This window comes from Lissotriton helveticus, chromosome 4_1, assembly GCF_964261635.1.
Source record: "Lissotriton helveticus chromosome 4_1, aLisHel1.1, whole genome shotgun sequence".
Lineage (NCBI taxonomy): Eukaryota > Metazoa > Chordata > Amphibia > Caudata > Salamandridae > Lissotriton > Lissotriton helveticus.
This window is the reverse complement of record NC_136063.1, coordinates 1947776472-1947801083: the sequence shown is the minus strand read 5'-3', so window position 1 is coordinate 1947801083 and position 24612 is coordinate 1947776472. Positions and strand designations below refer to the sequence as shown.

Below are 24612 nucleotides of genomic sequence, written 5' to 3'. Positions count from 1 at the left end.
ATCTATCTCTCAGGACTCGATCTCCCAGCAACCTGCAAGGGTATCCTGGAAACACCGGAGCTGGATTTCTCGGCAAGAGAAAAGACAGCGTCTTCTCAGTGCGTCAGTTGGAGGGTCGGCTTCCTTCGGCACTTGCAGCAGCAGGGCGTCGGGCAAGTAGTTAGTCGATCTGCTCCTAAACCACCGTGTGTTTGACTGGGCAAATGTAGGCATATTTATACTTTGAAGGTTTGACGTAAGATAGGGCATAATATCGTCACCAGTACCTCAGTTCCTTGAAAACTCCAGGAGTTCTTGGATAAATTAGTATTCAAGCAGGGGGAAGTCCCTGACTGCTGAAGGCTGGTTTTTCCAAGAAATCGTTGTGGATTCTCGGAGTTTATTGGAAGTAGCCATGCCGTATTTGGGCTGCACAGGCTAAGACTAAATAAGGCAATGATTCCTATGCCTATATAAGGATTGGGTGAATTATACCTATATATATGGGCATGAATCGGGAAAATTACACTAGGGTCCTAGATTCCCACATAATAACCTGAAGACTTCAAATGGGTCGTCCAATCCCTGGTACTATCAAGAATTGACTATGGGAACGCTCTCCTCACAGGAACCCCCAAAGTCCACCTAGCCCCACTCAGATCTGTGCTCCACCTAGCAGCCAGGTGCATTACTGGTTATAAACGTTTTGACCACATCTCCCCAGCCCAGAAGGCTCTAAACTGGCTACCAGCTGAAGATAGATCCTCCTACAAGGCAGCATGGATCACACATAAAGACCTACACCAGAATGCCCCGATGTACCTCACAAACAAACTTAAAAACGCAGGCAGCTGAAGAACGATGAGAAGCACAAACACTTTCCTCCTCATCCCCCCATTATTCAAAAAGAAAACCACTCAATCGCGCTCCTTCTCTGGAAACGCACCGACCATATGGAATGCCCTCAAAAAGGAACTGCGCTGTAAACCCTCCTACAATACCTTAAAAAAAGACCTTAAACTGCACCTGCTCAGCCAATATTGGGTTACTTAACCAGTCCTAGACCTCCTCTGGACCTACCCTCCTCACTTGCCCTCCCTTCACCTCTCCGCCTCCCTCCGTCCTTCTCCTCCTCCATCTTCTACCTCCCTTCCCTCCTCCCCCTTACAAAATCCCTCCTGATTGACCATTCCCCATCCCAATCTATATTCCCCCCGCCTTTACCTCCTTCAAAATCTCTACCTCACCGACAGCTCAGCCCTTAATCTCTTCCCCCTCCTTCCACTTTATATGTAAATGTATATGCACTTGCTTTGTTCTCTGTTTATTAAACCTCAACGGAACGTTTGTTATTATTTATTGTTTCTATTATGTTTCTATTATGTTTTTGTTCTTTGAGCAACTCTTGTAATCTTGTTTTTCACACATGTAAAGCGCTCTGATACCTCCGGGTCTAGCCAGCGCTATATAATGCCTTTCCAATAAATAAATAAATAAGGGTATGGTGAATAACAGATGTTTATTGTTACCAAACACAATGGTACTCATTGTATCTACCTCAGAAGGATAAAAGGCTGAGTGGGCCAGCCGGAATTTGAACCTGAGACCATGAGGTCGAACACAGACCACTACAGTGGACGCATTAGTCCACTAAACCACCAGATGCAGCTTTTTGCCCAATTCCTCTAATTAAGGGGCACATTAACAATTTGGTGGGACTGACACCGACGTGCTGTTGGCGTCAATCCCACCAACATCTCCAAACACAGTCAGACCGCCGCATTAGGATGTGGACGGTTGGACCGCATTGGCCCAGGGACTAACCAAGAGCTTCCAAAGAGCTTAAGGAGCCAATCAAGCGGTCTAATCTGACCGCATTCCCCAAATATAGAAGTTGTGCCTTCTCAGCCATGGGAAATTCCATCCACCTTTCTGTCAGCCATTTTACGTTGTTTTTTCCGACATGAACAGGCTGGCAGAAACTCTTTTTTTGGGGCCCCAGCAGGGCTTCAGTCCACCGTGGCACTCCGCTATGGGCCCCTGGGGGGCACTTGTGGTGCCCACCTAAACATTTGTGCATCGTGTGGCATGCACCGCATGTTGCTTGCCACAGGGTGCAGGGATGTTTTCAAATATGCCTTTTGGCATTGGGCTTGTGCTGCAGCCCTTTTCTGGGTCGCAGAACAAGCCTAACTTCAAAGTGGCATGTTTGTGACTGCCTCCACAGTGGTAGGATTGTAATTTGGTGAGAGGGACCGCCGACTAATTGTCGGCCGGTCCCGTTCCAATATGAAGGTGGTCAGACGCTCATCTGACCGACATCGTAATCGGCCCCCTATGTTTCCTGTAAGGCCATGGTAGATGGTGCAGATCAAATCCCATTAGGGGAGTTAAATTCCATATGTAAATCATAATGTATGTTTGCATCACCAACATAAATGGCAAAAATATATTACTATCAGGGGCACCACAGTGCTCTGGGCGGCACACAATTTAAAAGGACTGTAGTTGCATATAGCACTTTGTATATATTAGTAAGTCATGTCTGAAAGAGGCCTTGTAAGGCCAAAGAGGTGAGTGCTTAATGTATAAAGTCTTCCCCTCCCCCCCGAGCCACAAGTGACCCCAGGGACTCCAACCCCTGGTGCCTTTAAGCAGAGGGACTCACACCCACACTCCCTGAGCAAATAGTGGACCTGGGGGCTCCATCTTGGCCTGCATGACATTACAATGGGAAGAGAGTCGTCAGGGCCTGGTACCCCAGCCTATTGTAGCCCTCGGGACTCCAACCGCAGCGTCTCTCTTAATTATAGTTGGGTGCTCCGGTGACCATCCCTAGCCACCCCCAAGCAGCATATTAGGGGCAATGGGGGGCGCCCCAGTGTATTGCTCCAGCCAGGAGGAAACAGCTATTTATGTTTGCTCCCTCTGGGTGGGAACAATTCCTGTTTCCTTGCTTGCAAATGTGAATTCATGGAAATAAATGTGTGCTCCTACCCAGCGAGAGCATTTTTAAATCTCCCACTGGCTGGGAGCAGACTTGCCTTCTGTGTCCATATTCCTTTCAGGCAGGGAAGGAATGTTTGCTCCCGCCTAAAGGGAATCTTAAAATTGCTTTCACCAGGCAGGAGCAGACATATGTTTCCCCGACTTATGCAGGCAGGAAAACTACTTTGTCTCTGAGGGGAGCTCCCCAGGACCCAATCAATCAATCAATCAAATCATTTGTATAGCGCACTACTCACCCGGGGGGTCTCAAGGCGCTGGGGGTAACTGAACTTGCCCCTAGGGGATGGGGGACTTGGGTATTTTAAAGGTGTGGGGGCTACGCTGCCCCCCTCCCTTTTAAATTAAACTAAGCCCCAAGTGATTGGGTCCCAAGGCATGTTAAGGCTCTGGAAGGGGGCTGTTTGGTCCCTTTCCTTTTATTATGAATTTTGGCCCCGGGGGATGGGGTCACCATAGCCTAATATGGCTCAAGGAGGGGTTGTGCACCCTCTCAATTAATTTTATACCTAGTTCATGAGCGATGGTGTCCCTGTGTTTCACAGAGGCTTGGAGAGGAGGACACATGTCCCCTTGCCACAATAAATTGTTTATGTCATCCCCCCGGGCCCTGGCCCAGCTGGGCCTTCTTTTAAAAGAAGTGCAGGAACCTGAACTTATCTTTTTTTTATGTCACAGCTGATCCTCCTTCGGGATCCCATCACCAGGCTTAGGAAGTTCATGTATTCTTGTCTTTTTTCACATTTTGCTAGGACTTAGGACTGAGTCCTGAGTCCTAAGATGGCTGCCGCCAAATCGTCGTTGATGTGGTGGCAGGCAATTAGATCTCTTCAAAAGATCTGTTTAATCTGGATCCTCTGTAGCCTGATATACAATGTTTTTGAGCATTAATTGCTCAAAAACTACTGAGGGGATTTACACCAAATCACAAAATGAACTTTTTCTAGAGAAAGGTCATGCTTTCATAAATAATTGGTGTAAGTCCATTTAGCGGTTTGAGCTGAAGCTGTGTTTACAATTCCTATGGAGAATTAAACGAGGAAAACATATTTTGGGACCTTTCCTTTTCTCTGCCCATGCCTGAGGGATCATCCCTTAAAGTTTTGTGAGATTCATCAAACAGCGAAAGATGTAAGCAAACCAAAAAGTGTATTTCTTTTAGAAACACAGTCCTAACGTTAACTACATAGTGGAGACCTCATCTAAATCGGGTGGTGGTTTAGGGAAAGCCAAGAACACTTCTTCTAGAAGAAGGGGTCAGCCATTTTGTATTCATGGCTTCCCAGGACGTTCAAAGTAAAGCAAAGGAAAAGTGATTCAAAAGGAGATGAGCACAGGGTGAAAAAATAGACAAAGGTGAGTGCAAAAAATTCTCTCGTTGGCCAGTGTATGCGATAAGACTGGCACCTCACCACATACTCTTCAGAACATTCCAGACCCTGGGAAGGCTAAATTTCTAGTGGCAGCGCCTACTGAAAGAAATAAGACTTGAACTCCAGACACGGGCCCACCTGATAAGAGAGGGCTGGACCCTGCATGCTAGAAGAAAGACCTGGTGCCTATATGCTTGGCCTGAGCATCTAATGGCTTCAGCAGTGACCCAGACGACCTGGTTACTAGCTAGACAAAAGCAGAGATTAGTAAATTTTTTACCTATGAGGAACTGGGACAAGGTGCTAGGGGTTGTCCAGGGAGAGCTCACCCAAGCTGGGCAAGAAAAGCATATTTGTCCCACTCAGATTGTTTTGCTGTTGAAAACTGGTTCAGCAGGACCCTAGGGTAAAGGTATTTGGCCTCATGTGTTATGTACCTAAACCTAGGCCTAAGTAGCTAAACGACATTTCACCTACATTTGTACTACCTTGCTCTGCATAATGGTTCTAGCACTGACATTTTACCCAGTTATGTACGGAATAAAAGTCAATTGGTTTCCTTGAAACTAGCCTAATTTATTATGCGTGAGGATTCTTAGAAAGGTCCCCTGCACATAACTTACATAACAGGATTAACATACTCTGTATAAACGTCATGGTCACCTTCATCCTGGGGTGACAGAACTACTTTGCATATTTGCAGGTATTGATTTAGGCTCATTTGCATAACCGTACTCACAATGTCTCGATTGTAATGGGAACACCGAGGCTATCTTTATGCCATCACTAGATATGCAGAGGAGACGCTTCCACACTGACACAACACACTGAGGTCCCGGCCTGTTGAAGCTTCAACACACAGTGGTCTGACATCCCGTTGCTTGAGACCAAGAGGGGGTTCTTCATACTCTCCTATCAGAGAGTTGCTGTTTTCTCTTTCCTAGGGGAAATTTTGCATTACACCCACATAGATGCTAGGTACACTTAGGTAGGGTCCGCATAGTAGAAGTATGCTTGATTACTGTCATGTTTATATGCCTGCATATATTTACTGTTTTAGCACCATGATAGAATTCTACCTTCTATTTACTCTGTTGGTGCTGGTAATCTTATACATTTGCTTCTGTCTAATGAATGTGGCAGCAAACGTTTTATACTAGAATGACGTTGGTTCAATAAATGCTTATTGAAAACTTTCCCAACATTTATTCTGTGTATCTCTCTGAGACTAAGTGAGTACGAGTGACTGAGCCAAAACTACTGTACTGTTTCAATGATACCTGAAGGATCAAAAGTTGTCAAGTTCTATGGGTTCCAGAAACTATTTTCTCCTTGGTAAGGTTAGGGGCTTACAGTGGCACTGTGTCTAAAACATATCCTTTAGAGGTGCCCGGAACCAGTCTTGGCACCAAGCCCTTAGTTTATGTTTTCCAACAAACCTGCAGATCCCATGTATTCTTAGAACCTATTCCAAAAATGAGCCACGAGGTAAAAGGGAAAACAAGGTCGCCCTCCACTCAAATACTATTCAAATTAAAAAAAACCTTGTCCCTGGTACGTTGCTACTTTAGTATATTATTTCAATAGAACGACCAAATGTCAGTTTCTACTGACGCACCACCAGACCAAATTTTTAATCTTCAGGTGTGCTCACCTATAACGTCCAAATTCGTTAAAAACTGGAGAAGTTCCTTGTGAAATTTCAAAAACACAGTCAGGACCAACACATAAATGATGTGTGCACCCACTCTTTTCACAGTACATCAACAATCAATAGTGCAAAAAAATGTGTGGAGAACAAAAGGACCCCTCACGGGCGCACCACCAATGGGGTTACTGGCTGGTACTCACCAGATAAAGCCCCTTTTATCATCATCGGTAGCCATTTGTTCAAAAATAAATGTGTCCAACAAAAAACAAAACAACTGAACAAGTGCAAGGAGTAACCAACATTCACTCCTGTGTGACAACAAGTGGTTAAAATCAACAGCCACACCTTACACACAACTTTATTCTAAATTTTTAGGCGTGATTTGTTGAATTAAAAAGGCTGGTAGCTAGCTTTGCATAGCATTACCTAATGCCAACATGTTTCTTACCTACGTACCATAAAAAGATCAGGGTCACGCAGATGGAATTTTAGACACAAAAGATCTATGAGGCCAACAACGCCCGTGGGAGATCTTTAAAATTGTAAAATCCCTTACCTCCCTAGATACAGTATCAGCGGGCATGGACCCTCGCAGGAGCAGCTGCAATAGGATTGCCCACTTCTTTTCAGATAAAATCTCAGCGATATATGCCTCCTTTCCGGTGGCTGTTAATAACTCTGGCCTCCCCTCCACAAGGAATTCTGAACCACTCCCTGAGGTTGCTTTCCAGATTGAGGGCATCACAGTGGAAAATCTGTGCACACTAGTGGCTAAAATCAAATCTGGCACTCCACTAGACCTGGCGCCTTCAGCCATTTCGGAAACTGGGGCTGCCCATACTGGCACCCAGGCTATGTTCATGCAATGGTGATCCCGCTCCTGAAAAAACATTCTCTCAATCCCTCGAAACCAAAGAATTTCTGCCCATTTCTCTCCTTCCTTTTCTGGCAAAACTGGCTGAAAGGCACATCAACTCACAATTGACAGAGTTCATTGCAGAGAAGAACATCCCACACAAGACCCAGTCAGGTTTCAGGGCACAGTACAGTATGGAATTGGCCCTGATTTTGGCTGCGGAGACACTACGTAGAGTGTCTGACAAAGGGAAATCAGGGGTGCTCATCATATTAGATCTCAGCACAGATTTTGATACAGTTTCGCATACTGGATTACTGGATTGACTATGGACACAGGGTATTAGGGGTGGAGCATTTGATTGTATTGCAGACTTCCTTCATAAGCTCTTGTTTCAGGTCATCCAGAAACAATAAACCTCAGACATTATCCCGCTGCAGAGGGGAGTGCCTCAGGGGTGTCACTGAGCCCCACTCTGCTCAATCTTTACATGCCGCCACTGGCCGAGTTGATCCAGAGCTATGGGGTGAAGATGGTGTCATATGCTGATGACACTCAGCTCTTGATTTTACTAGCTAATGATGATGAGAGGGCTGCAACCAATTTTAAACTATGTCCCACTGACCTGGCGACGTGGATGCAAGCCAGCTGCCTGAAGTTGAATGCAGAGAAAACTGAGGTGCTGGTGGTCGGGACACAGCCCTCCATCTGGTCCTCGGCATGGTGGCCAGTCATTTCTGCTCTACCCCAAGCCCAAACCCAAAGTGAAAAATCGAGGCATCGTTTTCGACGCACTGCTATCTTTTGACAGTCAGATTAGCGCCACAGTGGGCATATGCTTCGGGGTGCTGAGATTGATAAAGAAGCTCCTGAGGTTAATACCGGCTGCTGCACAAAACACTTGCTAATGTTGCGGCTGGGCTACTGCAATGTGCTCTATCTGGGAACATCTATAGGCAGGCTAGCGATGCTGCAAAGAGTACAAAATGCTGCAGCCCGGATGCTTCTGAGACAACATAAATGGTCTTATATTAGCCATGGCTTGGCTGAACTCCACTGGCTCCCAGCTAAACACAGAATTGCCTATAAAGCCATGTGTTTTACGCATAGGATAATGTATCGGAGGGGTCCCAGCTACCTCTTCCGCCTGATCAAGGCCCATACTCCCTCCAGAACACTCAGATGTGGAGGAGAAGCGCTGGCAGTGATACCCAGAGTTCATTGTGCAAGACTGGGGGGATGCACTTTTGGGCTACATGCAGCCAAGCTCTGGAACTCTATGCCAATTAACCTAAGACTTAAACGGTAGAAGGCAAGCTTCCGGAAAAACCCGAAGACCAGGCTCAGAACTTGTAGTCCATATGCACCTGACTCGTCAGGGCCTGATTTATGCTCAGCTCGGGGACACTCCCTTGGAGTAACCAGGCACTTTATGAATCTAAAATTCATTCATTCATTCATTCATTCATTCATTCATTCATTCATTCATTCACTTGTGTCCACATTAAACAATGATGTTTTAATTTGATTGGTGAGAGCCCCTTCATCAAATTAATTATGACTTTCTGGCACTTTTCCAATAAGCATTCTTGTTCAATTGAGTACTTATTGAGTAATCGCAGGTGGGCTAGAGGCAGCTTACAAATGCAAAAAGAACAATTGGTGGACAGAATGCAGAATAATGTCATACATTCACCGCAGTACAGAGATTTGGGCCTAAATCCATCTTTTTTTAGCTCCCCATGCCATTCCAGTTTGAACCCAGCCATATGCAAATCAGTCTTGATCCTGCTCCCACGGGAAACAGTCCAGCCCGAACTGCCAGGTCATATCCTCCCTGGACTGGAAACAAGCCTCCTAGGACCGGTTTCGGGATATTACCCCTCATCAGTCCAGAGAGCTTCACTCCAGTGTCATGGAGAGCATGGGACCCACGTCTGGGAATACCCGTCCCACTCGGGGTGACGAATGCAAAAAGAACAATTGATGGACAGAATGCAGAGCAAAGTCATATATTCACTTCAGTACAGCGATCTGGGCCTATATCCATAGGGGATGCTCATGGGTAACTGAGCGCGTTATAAATTTCGTATAAATAAAATAAATAAATAAATAAATAAATAAATAGTCGAGACAGCTTACAAGCATAGCCATCTCTCTAATCATTCACCTTTTCGAAAAAAGATAAAATGAGACTGTGAAATTAAATAGAAAAGCTCAAGATGTGTGAATTTGTTAGCACTTCAGAAACAATATCAGCTCTGGGGATAGTTGGGGCACATGTAAACTGAACATCAGAGGACTGGAAATAAATAATGCTGGCAGAAAGAAAACCAACTTTGAAAGCAAACGGATGTTTTTTTTTTTTGCAGAATTGTGTTGAGATTTGAAAATGCATTGTATTTCAGTGAGAAAAGAAATGATGAATGCTGTATGATCTGAGCGAAAAGCTTTCCGAGGCGATTGGAGATATATTTAGATGTAAGTAGAAGATCTCTGGGGCGAAGATGTATAAAGAAGGAGGAAAGTATGTGCGATATTAGCACGGTAGGTCGGAGCTGAAAGATAAAATGAGAATAAAAGATAAAGAGAAAAATACAGTTGCTATGAACACATAATAAGCTGATATTGTAGAGACATATACATAGTATTATTGTAATCTAGATTCACAGGAAAACATTGCCAGTAATGAGGGGGATCTAAATTACATGCAAAGCTTCAAACCTCCATCATCGAAAAATCACCACTGGGAAACCTCAGATTAAAAGCTCTGAAGGTAAAAATCAAGTTATACATAAAATGCCTAATAATAAAGCCAAGGCCAGGTTGTAATAAAGTTTTTAATGTAAAAAGCGTTTGAGTGTGTGTAAACCCATTAACTTACGAAATTAAAAAAAATAAACAAATTTAATTTTGGAACTATGCAAAAACGTTGGTAGCAGGGTATATAACATCAGTTTTGAAGCTAGGTAAAGACCCGAGATATTGTGATTATACACACCTGTTTTTCTTCTGAACTGCGAGCCAAAATATATGTAAAAATCTTTGCAAATCGGTCTTAAGCTATTTATATTGTGGTAAATACATTCTGATCAACAGAAAATCACACCAGTAAGATATCAGCGTCTGATTTATAATGTACCCTGCTGTCGGCAGTGGATTTCGCCCAATAACAAGGTAACCACATGTATACATATGAGAGGATGCACAACAGGTTTATGACGGGGTGACTTGGACATATATGTGAGGCACGAAGCCAAACAAAGATTTTGAGTGGAATAAGTTGAATCTGTGACATTATGCACCAATCTTAAGGCAATATCTGTGTAAACACGACAAGGGGGAAAAAACGGACTACCCAATATTCCTGTTACTTTTAACCCCCTTTAGTTTTCAATCTATTTAGGGCCACTAACATAAAATTTAATCTAGATTTTGGGATTAGGTAAAACGTGTCATTTTAAGGCCAGAACAAAAAAAAACAGAAGTTATACACACACACACCCTTTTGTACCATAGTGCAAAAGGGTCTGTGTCATTTCTAGTATGGGTTTTGTAGTGGAAGGGTATCATTCCATTGCAAAATACTATGCTTTGACTAACTTTAAAGTATTTCCCATTTCGGTTTCGAAGTTACTAGAAATAAAAGCAAAACCATATCTCTTTTTTAACCCAATGTTATTTTTTGTACCAAATCCGTCTACTATTGCTAGCAGATAGGTTTTTGTATGAAAAACCATGGCTGATTGCATGGAAACATCAATGTACCACCCACGGAACCCCTTTGATTCAGAGTAACACAAAGAAGCGCCTTGCACTGCTGCACATCACTGTGTGCCAACTTTCTAGCACATAACAAGTTTTATGCTGGAAATTCAATACCATTTTTTTGCAGATGTGCCTCATATTTGTGATGCAAATTTATTAGAAAATATTTGTAAATCTGGGCCGTTGTCTGTTATTGCGGTACTTATGAATGTGTCATAGCAACATTTCAACCTGAAGTATATATAATTTGGCCGTTTGATCTGTGTTGTCTTCATTTGGGAAGGGTAGCAGCTGTCATTCGAATAATAATTGGTTTAGACATTAAAGAGTTCTTTCAGGAGTGGAGTAAATCGGGCAAGCAGTGTTATGTCTGGCCTTACTGTCTCATTTGAAAGTCGCCGAAAATTTGAGAGCCTAGTGGCTGAAGGGCAGGAATGCTTCTATTCTCCTTGGCAGAGAAGAGTTTACTAATGGTTTCTCGAAGTCAGACCTTCTGTTTAAAGAAAAGCTAAGAAGTTGACTTGAATTGTACAGGTAAGCAAATAGAATTATGTATTTCCGGATGGTTAACTATGATTTGAAGACCACGTTGATACATAGATCAGATTAAGAGATTCATGAATCAATTAGGACCATATTTATCCAACACTTTGTACTGGTGCAAATCACCAAAACTGAAGCAAACCAATCCAAAGTGTTGATTTATTACTTACTTTCCAGTATAAAACGTATTTTACGCTGGAAAATTGCCTCAAAGTTACGTAAAAAAGCGCTGCGCACTGCTTTGCTCTACTTCGCAATAATGGGGCATCCCATGGGCTTTCTCTAGGAATTCTTATGCAGGCACCCGTGGTTTATGATGCAAAGTTCTATCTACTAAAATTTGCAGACAGAACTTTCAGGCCTCGTTGGGGCTGGTGCAAAGAATGAGCTATGTTTTCTTTTCTCCAATATCTAACTTTGTATGTTTGAGTACTGTACAGCATGCATACATACAAAGTGAGAACAGTTTCAAACTAAGGGGCCGATTTCATATTTGGCAGTTAGTCCTTTGATGGAGTTCCCGACTGCTAAACAACTTATTAAATGTCCTTCTGGTGGGTGGATATTTTAACCCTTCAACCACAGTCAAGGCTATTCCTGCCAATGTATTGTAACTTTGCTGTAGAGCTTCACCAAACATGACATAGGTGTACAGCAAAGCTACATTTTCTTCTTTGGGGTTTTGTTTAAAAAACAAAACAATGCTCCCTGTGCGAGTCGCAATTAAGGAATGTTTGGGAATCGCTAATTTTATAGCAATTCCTACATGCATAGGCTTTTGCAATTCCTTAATTGCGATTCCATAATAATCGCAATTAAAGAATCGCAAAGCCTACATTGATGCAAGTACCTGTAAGTCTTTTGGAACACCATCCATCATTATCATGAACCAACTAATTATCAGGATCTGAATCATTTCCCTTCTCATTAGATAATACTACAACTCCTTCCTATCAAATGTTCACACAATGTACTATAATTGTTTGAGACCAGCTCAACAGAGAGTGCTTAATTTTAGCCAGTGGCGCCTGCCGGTACTCATTTTTGGTGTTCAACACTTATTTTTCCTCAATGGACATTTCCTGAGAACAAGAGAGGGAAAAACAAACCAAGGGGACTGGATAAGGAAGATAAAGATGGAAAACTGTAACAAAGGGAGAAAGCAAGCACTGCAAGAGTGAGGTAGAAGGTGCAGGGGGAGTATAGTAGTCGATTAAGGAGGCATGCGGTAGTTTCCAGACTACGCAGCCTTGGTGTTTGGTGCACCAACATGGACTGTCCACGGGCATCTGAGCAGAGCTTTGATATCGGCACTCAGGGCCAGATGTAGGTGGCCAATTACCGGTCGGTAACGGCCGAATTCGGCCGTTACCGACCGGTAATTGGATTTTGAGATGTAAGGCATGCATTTACAGAATCGGTATTTTACCGAATCTGTATTTACCGATTCGGTAAAATTACCGAATCGGTAAATACAGACTCGGTAAAATACCGATTCTGTAAATGCAGATGTAGCTGGCACATGTCAGAGTGCCACAGGGCTTTAAGAATCTGTATTTTACCACCCAATCCAATTGGGTGGTAAAATACCGAATCCAGGTGTGCATGCACATGTGTGCATGCACACCTGTGCCATGTGACACACAGACATGCCCTTAGGGCATGTCTGTGTGCCACATGGCGCACATGCCTATTTTTGGGGTACCAGAGGGTGTCAAAGTGACACCCCCTGCACCCTTGCTAAAATCGGTATTTACCGATTCTGTAATTACAGAATCGGTATTGCCCATTGATTCCTATGGGCTGCAAGGCCCATAGGAATCAATGGGCAATACCGAATCGGTATTTACAGAATCGGTAAATACCGAATCTTAACGATTCGGTATTTACCGAATCTGAAATACCTACATCTCCCTCCCTCTATTTTACCACCTCTTAAATACCGATTCGGTATGAATCGGTATTTAAGAGGTGGTAAATTAAAATTACCTACATCTGGCCCCTAGTCTTTTGCAAAGTATGCGCTATCAACAGATGTGATGTAAGACATAGTAAAACTCTAGCTGGGGATCAGTGGAGTGTATTGAATTAATGAGTTATTGTGTTAATCAAGTAGGAATTTATAGTTTTTGGACTGAACAATTAAACTTCACATACTTACAATTGAATTACTTTTCATATATTTACAATTTTAGAAGACAAATATTAAGTAATTCACCCAGAATGTGCCAGAACTGATTAGAAGCCAGGTCCCGTGTTTCCAAAGTGAATAGCTTAGCCACTAGCCCACACCCTCACATATGTTTCAATTCATTATGTAAATAGTTAAAAGAAGTAGTAGAACCAATCACCCCATTTCACTGGTCAGTCTCCTATCATTGGGATGTGATCAAGAGGAGGGACGGAGACAGAGAAAAGATAGAAGGCATAAAGAGTATAATTGTATGAAAAGATGGCAAAAAAGTGGGCCAAACAAAATATCACCAGAGTCCTTTTATAGTCTTCTGCCACCTAAATGGAGGTAACTCTCTGTTTAACAGCCCATGACAACCATTAAAAAGCATCCTATACACCTCTGCATGTCTCTCTAATGGGTTATAGAAGTCTCAATGCATCACATCAATACGCAAGAAAATTCACTAGCCTTCCCTCTAGGGCTGCATCCTCTTCAAGCCCAGTTTCAGCACCTTAAAAACCATTAGAAATGATACCCCAACATTTCTGACCAAGATACAAACCAAATCAGGTGGACTGTGCAACATCATGATCTAAAAAATGTTATGTATGGCACAAAGATGTGCAAGAAACGAAATGAAAACAATTCTAGTCACTCTTCTTTTTTGCACATAAGAACTAGAACAACATCAAAATAAACACCAAAACTGTTCAAACACTCTTACAATTCAAAAGCAAGCTTTTTAACTAACATACTCTCCCAAACTACACCATGCACCCATTATCTGGTTCATTGTATATTAGCTGAATTATACCTTTGGGCTCCTTGTACTCCTTGTCTTCTCTGCTACCGTAATGTATACAAACAGAGGCGGCTCCTCCGCAATGGCGGTGGTGCGTTGCCCCACTGGCTCAGCCAGAAGCTGAAAAACAATATTGTTTTATTTTTCGACTACTGGCTGACCCAGCATTTGTGGGGATGGGCGAGGCCAGACCAGGCCATGGAAGGGAGTTGGAGTGATGTGCACTACTAACTGTGCATGTCTGTTTGGCCAGTCAACTTAGGCCAGCCAAAAAGACATGTACAGTTAGGTTTCTCCAACCCAGCTGTATTGTACCGCCGGATTAGAGAAACATCACGGAATCCCTGTCCTGAGCAGAGCATTGGACCAGCCCACTCAGGTCACTCCCCATGCTGCTCTCATGCAGCATGAAAGCAGCGCAGGAATTGGATGAGAAGTCTGCTGCTGTCCCAGTGCCTGCTGGGACCAGGTGGCAGAAACACCAGGAGTACGTTTGTTTTTCTTTTTTTTATGCTCTGCCAATGTCCCACCCTCACATCCCCTCCACCCGCCCACCACTGTCAATATGCATTGGCCACCAATGTATACAAATACAGTTAGATATATAGATCCAGGAAAGCAAGACAGGAAGGTGAGGAATGAAAGCAGGAAAAGGACAAAAAGAGAGGAAACAAAGTAAATACTATTACAGATTTGTAGTTGCTTGACAATTACATGTTTCACATGCAATCTCTTGTTTGTAAGCATTTTGGATTCCATCTGGCTTGTGAGACTATTTAGAGTTTGTCAGAGAGGTTTTAAATCTGTGGAAACTCAGCTTGCCCTTTCGCTAAAACTCTTGACATACTGGCCCATTCACCACTGGGCCACCACACCATAGTGATGGTCATCCCACACTATTTAGGATGATGTGGCTTCTACTAGATTTCCTTGCCCAAGACCATCAATGACGTATATTTGTAACATGTGTATTTTTAAAACACAAGTTCACCCAAGGTTATCTTGGCTCTGAATAACATGTTTATTGTTACCCAACTCAATGGTGCTCATGTTTTTGACTTCAGGAGGATGAAAGGCTGAGTGGACATGCAGCGATTTGAATCTGTGACCATGAGGTCGAACACAGGCTTCTAATGTTCGAAGCAGCAGTAGTCTACTAAGCCACCATACCTGGCCATTATGACTTTCATACATAGGAAGAGAAATCTCTGTGCATCAAGTCATTGACTGTTTGATTTACACTTTCAGAGTTTAACTTGCCTGTTTTAGAGATCCTCAAGTACCTAGCTGGGATCTCTAAGCCTACATAGCGGTAATTGTGCAGGTGGCTCTACTGTAAGCTCAGCAACATGCTGAGCAGGCAAACAACATTTTTATCCCGTGCCGTATTTCTGAATGTTTTCACACAACCAAGTTCTAAAAGACAGAGGGAGTTTGCAGACACTGCCAACGCGAAGCTTCAGCATTGCCCGTCTGAGTTGCCTGACCTGCTCTTTGCGCTTCTCTGGCAGCCTCCCGCAACACTTTCCTGTTCCTCGCACCCCTCTCTACCACGAACTTGACTCTTGGCACTGATTGAGAATGTAAAGTTTCAGTGGCACTAACCTGCTGACTGTAGCCAACCTATGCTCCATCACGGTTGACCGGTAGTTGTGCTTTTACCTGGTCCAGCGTGACCAGAATTATATAGTTGGCACTTTGTGCTTTTTGTTGCTATTTTCATTAAAACCTTTAATAATTAATAACTCTGTTTCTACTGATTTGAGTTTTGTCCTTTTAGTGCCAATAATTTATTAAAATATACTCTATTTTCCTAACTTGGGGGCCTATTAGGATGGCGGACGGACCTGCGTCCGTCCGCCACCCCCGAGGTGGAGGGACCGTCCGCAGGGGCAGCGGCGGTCCCTCTGGTGTAATTAGGATGTCATACCACCCTGGCGGTCACATCCCGTAGCTTTAACCTTGCGGCGGGTGCTGCCTGAGGCAGCACCCGCCGCAAGGTTAAAAATGCATGTTTTACATTTACATGCACAAGCGGTGCCTGACGCTTTGTGCGTGTAAATGCTGGGGGGGTACCATAGGTACCCCCCATGAGCACCCCCCACTCCCCGACACCCTGGGGGCCCGCAACGGGTCCCCAAACACCAAAGAGCACATGCTTTTCCACGGCGGAAAAGCCACAGTGGAAAAGCATGTTTCTCTGCACATCGTAATTTGGCTGACGGTATATTGCAGACACCGCCACCAAATAGCCTTCCACACCCCGCGGATCAGCGGGCGGACGGACCTGCCGTCCGCCGCTGGTCCCACCGCAATCCCACCACCATCCTAATCTGATGGCGGGTGTTTCCCGTCCGCAGGGGCAGCGGCGGTCCCTCCGGTGTAATTAGGATGTGACACCACCCTGGCAGTCACATCCCGTATCTTTAACCTTGCGGCGGGTGCTTCTTGAAGCAGCACCCGCCGCAAGGTTAAAAATGCATGTTTTACATGTACATGCACAAAGCGGCAGGCACCGTGCGGTGCCTGCCACTTTGTGCGTGTAAATGCTGGGGGTACCGTAGGTACCCCCCATGTGCACCCCCAACTCTCCGACACCCTGGGGGCCCGCAACGGGCCCCCAAACACCAAAGAGCACATGCTTTTCCACGGCGGAAAAGCCGCCATGGAAAAGCATGTTTCTCTGCACATTGTAATTTGGCTGACGGTGGCTTCCGCCGGCCCGGAGGATGCGGATTCACCGCCATCCTAATCGGCCCCCTAGTGTGTGATTTTCCTTTTGCTTTGTTTTTACTTTATTGTTTGTTTGCTGCAAAAATACTTTACACATTGCCTCTAAATTAAGACTGACAGGGTTAAGCACAGGTTAATTAAGTGACTTTTTGTGGTTCACCGTGCAAGGGATTGTGGCTGTTGCTTTTCCAAGGCTCACACCCAATCAGCCCACAACCCTATTTCTCACAGGATGCAAGATTAAAATGAACTTTTTCCTCATTTGCAATTAAAATACTAATATGCCTTTAAAGTCTTACACCAAACATCATGGATAAAGAAAAGCCGAATTTATTAGATTCTGTGATGACTTTGGTGTAAAAATGAGAATTACAATGCCATGATTAGATATAGTGTATTTCCATGTTTGGGGTCATTAAATACTCATGACTCTTACAGTTATACACCATCTAAACACCCAGTTCCAGTTCTCTATAAGTCATACCAGTTTTCCTACTCACATACCTACATTATGACTAGTCACCAAATGTGACAAGACTCCTTTACAGATGCTTGTCCAATCATTGGCTGGATACAGACTGGAGATAGGGCTTCATTGCTCAGTGAATTAATAGTTGGATGGTGAGAGTGGGTGGATACATTCGGTTGACTGGGCTTTCCGGATTTGCCAGGACAGACGTGTTTTTTCACCTGTTGTACCAGCAAATTTCAGTACATTTGGCACATTTGGTTTTCAGAGTGGGTAGACTGAAACTAGCATTTACAATGCAATGGTCTCGGCTTTGTTAAAGTTAGAGCTATTGGCATTGCAAATGGAATTTTTTTCATTTTTCGTTAAAAAAAATGGTATTGTCATTTACAATGGCAACAGGTGAGCATTAGAGAGTAGTAGAGAGCCACATACACGTAGAGCCACCCACACACACACACACAGAGCCACACACACACACACAGCCAGAGCCACACACACACAGAGAGCCACACACACACATACACACACACAAAGCCACAGAGACTCGCACACACCTTCACCCGGGGAGTCTCCTTATTTACAAATGGGTTATTCGAGGCCCCCACCAACTCCCAGAGCTCACCCATTACTTCCCTCTGTCTAGGTCAGCCACACGCCCATCTCTGCCCAGTAACGCCCCAGGGAACAGAGGCAAGAAAAAACGATCACAAGCAGGGAACAGAGGCAAGAAAAGAGAGCACAAGCAGGAAACAGAGGCAAGAAAAGCGAGCACAAGCAGGGAACAGAGGCAAGAAAAGCGATCAAAAGCAGGAAACAGAGCTGGTCTCTGTAGGCTTTAATGAGACGGCCTGCTTCACGCTCACAGCGACTTTTAAAGGTACCCCTCGTGCACTTGGCTGCACCTTCCACTGAATCAACGCAAGCCATACATTATAAACCAAAGTGCTTTGATGACAGTGCTGCGGACGCATGTATGCGGTCTAGCGCTTCGCTATGAAACCTTTATAAAAGCACACACCAAACCACTGCGCAGCTCACATGTTCATGAGACAAGCCAAGGCGACCAACGTGCGAGAGCGCCGCGCACAGGGCAGGCACAAGGCTCTGCAGGCACCTGTGGGTACTCAACAGGATGAGAGAGGGTGGGGAGAGAAGAGGAGGAGCGTGGATGGAGGGAAGGAGAAGGCACGAAAGACAGAAAGGAGGGGAGAAGGGAAAGTGCAGCGGAGTAAATTGATGAGATGGAGTAAATGGACAAGACAATGAGTAAAAGGAACGTTGGAGTGTGGAATGGGACAGGGAAAGGAGAGGGAAACCGAAAAGAAAGCAGTAAAGGGGGGAAATTAAATAAAAGAAAGAGAAGAATAAGAAAAGGAGTATGAGTATTGCAAAAAGTAGACAGAACGGAAGCAAGAAAAACAGAAAAGAGGAGAGACAGCCCAGAAAGGGAGTACAGAAGAGATGGCAGTGTGAAGGGGGTGGATGGAGAGTGCAGGGGGATTTAAACAGTATGGCAGGGGTGTGCAGGAGGGAGAAAAGGAAGTCCTGAGGGATGAGAGGAAAAGATAGAGTGCGAAAAAGAGGTAAAGTCAGAAAGTGAAGGAGACAGAGCTGGGAGCACAGGTGCAGCAGCGGGCAGCTGGGAGCCCGAGAAGAGGGCAGTGTTGACAGTCGGCCCCCGCCCACCACATACTCACAGATCCCATCAGGGCAGGCCCAGGCTTGGGCCACTCTCCGTGACACATACACCCCAGCCGCCTCGGGTCCTCACACCGCAGCCCGGGCCAGCCGATGGGGGTCCCAGCCTTGGATCCCCGTATGGACCCCGTATGGAACCCGCAAGCTCCCTCTGCAATAATCCTCTTAGGAGCTGCCTGCCTGCACGGATGGGAGGGGGCTCGGAGGCTGCCCCTCACTTACTTGTGCCTCTGGCCGCGGTGGCTGGGCTGGTGCTGCTGGTCCTCATGCTGCTGCTGCTGCCAGTGGCGGGCACAACCAGGGGACAGACGCCATCTTAGGTGCTGCAGGTACTCCAGGGGCGGCCGGATGGCGGCGGCGGCTCCTCTCCGGCGGCTCGGGCTGGGCTGGCGCTGCTGGTCCTCATGCTGCTGGCAGCCATTTTTAAAACCCTGCGAGAGGCGGCGAGGGAGGCGGGAGGATGCTGCAAGCCGTCAGGAGGGCAGTCGAACACCACCATCTTTCTCCGAGGTCATGCGGAAATGCCTCAGAGAAAGGCACCGTCATTTTGGGATTCGGGGGGGTGTTTTTCTTTCTCTCCTCTTCCCATTGGCTGGAATGTAAAATTCCAGCCAATGGGAAGCGGAGAGAAAGAACCTAAAAAAACACTCCCCTCAATCCCAAAAACACGGGGCTTAAACGGACAGATGCCCCCTCTCCTCCAATGGCTGGCCTCTGTTTAGGAAGCCAGCCAATGGAGAAGATGGGCAGGTTCAAGCCCCACACTGAAAAACATAAGATCTCACCAGCGAGACTGTGCAAGCGCAGCCTACACAGGCCGAGACCTAAAAAGGGAAGGCACGTTCCTATGTGCTCTGGGGAAGGGCAAGTTAGCACCTCTTATCTGGAAGCAATTTAAATAAAAGTGTGTGAACCTAGGTTTAAACATTCCATTTAATTTATTTCCGTAGTGCCTCCGTGTCTGTATTTCTATTATGATGAACGCTGTCATTAAGTTATTATGTGCCCCTGGGCTGATGTAACATTTTAGTACTTCTTCTATGTTTTCTAAATGTCCTGGATTTTGGTTTTCAAAATCTAGTCACCCTAGGATACATTCAATAAATAACGGATGACCATGAATAAAGACTTCCAGCTACACATAGCCAAAGGTCTCAGTATTCTAAACAAGGGTATGTGCTCTTGTTTTCATTTTAGCTTCTGCATTAAAACATCACCCTCCACAAACACTACCAGCACCAATGAAACATGCTTGGCCTGGTTGTATGTACCACAGTGCAGAGAATAAAACAGAAAGCATTATGATTTCCTCTAGAATGGGAGAGAGAAAGATTTATTCACGTAGTGGCTGAATTGCACAATGTTAAAAAAGGAAGCATGCATTAATCCTGGCTTCTTCTTGTCCACATTGTGATCCTAGGCAATTGCTTTTTTCGCAGTGCCTCCTTTTTCTACATCATGGCAGCTACTTGAAATACATCAGTTATCTTGTGCGCTGCATAAAAGCAGAAGGCTGTAATGTTTCTCCAACTAAAGTGACACTCTAAGCCACGTAAAAAAAGCTGTCTTTCCTTTTGGTTCATTAATAGCATTGTTGTCGGGGTTGTGGTGGTGGGTGGCATAAATGTTTCTCAACCAATCATGATTTATAAAACACAGCTAATCACCCAATTGGGTATCTAGGTGCTGATTTCCTGAGCTCATAATTAGAATATATCACTTCCAACAATTGGCACTCAATGAAGTGGTGTAGTTTAATGTTCTAAACCGAGCCAACCAAATGCACACCCCCTCCTCTAAAGCCCTGAATGTCCGCACTCGATCAGGTGACCCTGCAGGAGGCAGGAATCAGGAACCAACCATATGCAACACAAATGTTTTTTAAGCGAGTGGGGTCTGACGGAGCACGTTTTAAAATGATTTTTACCAGGCATGAAGGCTGTGATATGACTTATAATTTACCCCACAAAAAAATCAGCACAGGGTTTACATCAAAATGGAGACTAATACAAATAGCCTTAGAATGTCCGTTTCTTCAAACTAAAAGGAAATATGGCATTGCGCACATCGAACTGCGTGTTGCAATTATAAAATAAAGACGATTGCATCTCAAAAGCCTTCGTAATTGCGTGGGCTTTCTAATAATCATTCCGTGTAGAATTGTAAGAAACAAGAGTACACATGAAAAAAGAACCCCAATCAAAGATGGCGTGTGGTCACGCAGTGCAGGCTTGTCACGTGTGCACGGCGCTGAGTATACACGCTGTTCCAGAACAGGAAGTGTCATGAGGAGATGAGGAGCTCCGTGTAGCTCCGGACGGTGAGGAGATTGAGAACCGGGGAGTAGGAGACAAGTAAATGGGAGGGGGCCCTCTTTGTCTCAGTTAAATCAGGTTACTGAATTAGGACAGATGCTATTGGCATTTTTGAGTGGCTTTTAAGTTAATTGTATTGACCCATATGGTGCAATGGATACCGGGTCTGAATTCGATACTGGATACCCACATGGTGCAATGGATACCGAGTTCGAAATGGGGCTCATTTAATACATATTGTGATTTTTACCTTGCTAACTAAATATGGAGATTGTTGCCGCGCTAAGGCGTGAACGCGTGCTATGATTCTCAGAAAACCAGACAGATAAAGGGATTATGACCGACATGAAAAGATAACTTGACAGAGGTTTCTCCTTGGTTCTAATTATTTGGAATGCTTGTTTCGTTTTTTGGGGCACATTAAAGATTGATAAACACAATCATATGGTCCATGAATGAGAAGACCTACATAAGGATTTCACGACTACAATATTCTCCTCTTCAGCGGGTACGACTGACATGAGCTTATTGAGGGTAATTATGATGGTCTAATCAGAGTTTTGATAGTGAACACTTTTAAGATTGATCCTTACGATTTCAACATATGGCTGTTTCAGATTGATAAAGCAACCCAATAGCTATAAAGAAGAGACCTTTACTGAGAACAGATTGCCTTTTTCAGTTGGTACGAGAACCAAGAGCTGTTGAAGGGTAATAGCAATTTTTATTTATCTTTTACAATGATATGTTTGGCTTGGAGGTATAATGGGAGGCGGTGCTCCTGTAAGAGTGTGTTTTCTGTTTGCTTTTTCAATTGACAGTCACTCATAGCAAAAGTGCCCAACATTGGTGCTGTGGCAGAGTGTCTAGCCCTGAAGAATATGCCGAAAGAGCTGTGGCTGAGAAACATGTTGGCAGTGGGTTGTGGTATACAATGGTAGTTACCACTCCCTTTTTTAATTCAACAGAACACATCCAGTAATTAAGAATAAAAGTTTGAGAGAGGTGTGCCTGTTGATTTTAATAACTTCTTGTCACAAGTAGAGGGGGATTGTTTATCTCTCTACTGCACTTCACATTATTTCTTCTTTTTACTTTGGACACTTTCTCTTCTTTTCTGGGACAATAAAGGACCGCCTATGATGAGAAAAGGGACTTCATCTGGTGAGTACCTACCAGTTACCCCGATGGTGGTGCGCCCGTGAGGGGTCGTTTTGTCCCTTACACATTTTTTCACCATTAGTGATGTACTGAATAACTGTTTTTCAGACAATGCATTTAGCGCTGTGCTGTCTGTCGATTCAAAAAGTTGTTTTATTTCAGAAGGGGCAAGAAATAGTTAATATTCATATGTACGATGAAATAAGACAAAGGGTCGGCAGCTGAGAACATGGCAGCTAGAAGCAGTAGCTAGTCGGGAGGCTCCGTGACTCTGGCGGCATCTTGGCAGCGTCTCTCGGTGTTTCCTGCAGCAGTATATTTCCCCGAGCGACGAAAGATGTTTAAAACAACTTGGATATTTGCTTTGTAAAAACGAGGGCTTTTACCGGTGCAACCCCGTTGTGATACGGCGTTTGGTACATTCCGCGGTACTGGGAGAGGTCTGACAGCCTGTCCCTCGGCAGCCTCCGGCAGGACGTGGTGCTCCGCGGCGCTCTGCAGGTCAAGTTACACACTCATTGGAGTTTTTTGTGTTTCTTGTTTCTTCTTGGATTCGGCAAGCTCCCGGGGCAAGTTCCTGGTGGATAGGAGGACCTGGCTAGAGCAGGCAGGAACACCGGGGCGGAGGTCGCCAATTCTCGGCGAGGGTCCACCAGCCCCGCGCGCAGAAAAGGAGGTGAGGAGGTTTCAAGGTTATAGTGTGAAAGGTGGGGGCACCCAATGGTTTAGAGCCGCGGTAGAGGTCAGGAGAGGGTGCAGTACAGTTTCTAGAATCTCACATGCAGGTAGAGGCAGGGGGGTAAAATACTCATATGGACTACAAACGCCAGAATCCACCAGGGTATAGCGTCAAAAACAAAACCAGGCCAATAGTACTTCACCGAATGGAGCAACAGAAGAAACACTTGATTTAAGAAGTGACTTACAAGGTCCACACGGTTTATAATATTATTTAAGAAGCAGGAAGCAAGACGTGGCGGTATTCCAACGCTCAAAATGTTCAGCTCCCGTGAAAAAGGATATAACCTTCCCAAAAAATAAGGTGCCGCTCTCCAAAAACAAACCGCCCCACTCCACTAAAGCTAAGGAAAAATCGAAGAAGAGGAAAGGTGGTTTAAAAAATTCACCCCTTGAAGTTGCTAAAAATAAAATAAAGCCCCCTCCGTCACTTAAACAGTACTTTAAGGTGATACCTCCTATCCTGGAGTTAAAACCATTAACCGAGGGTCTTACTTGCGCGGACTCTAATTTCCTAGAAGGCTTTCTGAGCCCGAACAGATATCAGCCCTTAGTAGTCCAGGAAGATATAACGGATATGCAGAGCGCAGGGATAAGTGACAACGTTCCTAGTACACAAAGCGACTCAGCAGCAGCTAGTGATGAAGACTCATTTTCTAAGGAAAACAAGGACTCCCTGTTAATTATGAAAGATAAGAACCAGGTCTGTTCGGATTTAATGCCTGATAGCTTGGGTGTTGAATTATCGGAGGAAGATGAAGGTGATAAGATCACGAATGATCAGTCGGTGTTGCTAATTCTGCAGTCATTAAGTCAAGAAATGAGGAATGGGTTCAAGGTCTCTCAGAAAAATCAGCTAGAAATTTTGCAAAAAATTAGACGAAAAATTTGAGGCATTAGCCGCTAGAACGACTGACCTAGAAGCCACAGTCACAGACCTGAAAAAGTTAACCTTGCAACACACAAAGAAAATAGACGATATAAGACAACGGGAGCAGGGATACCAGGAAAAACTGGAATCAATTGAAAATGCTCAAAGGAGAAATAATCTTCGTCTGCTAAAAGTACCAGAAGGGGCAGAGGGGGAAAACATCGGGGGGTTTGTAGCTAAATCAATCGAACAAGCCACATCAATTGAAATGTCAGAGCAGGATATAATTAAAGACATACAGAGAGTACACAGAGACCCATATAGATTAAAACCAAATAAAACGAGGCCAAGAAAGATTCTGATCCATTTTCTAACATACTCTCTGAAAGATGAGATTCTCAACAGGGTTTTAAAGAGCAATTCCCTGTCAGCAGAGGGGATCACTTTTCAAATTAGATCAGACGTCTCCT

At 44.5% G+C, this 24612-nt stretch overlaps 1 long non-coding RNA gene across 2 annotated transcripts in view; it reads left to right on the top strand.

Moving 5' to 3' along the window:
- The first annotated feature begins 21342 nt into the window (after positions 1 to 21342).
- Positions 21343 to 24612, top strand: part of LOC144827758 (uncharacterized) — a 312614-nt gene continuing 309344 nt past the window's right edge. The window contains exon 1 of one of the 2 annotated variants that reach the window (XR_013610349.1): positions 21343 to 21377. This is a non-coding gene — a long non-coding RNA (uncharacterized LOC144827758). The remainder of the gene's footprint in view (positions 21378 to 24612) is intronic. The other variant, XR_013610350.1, reaches the window with a different exon arrangement.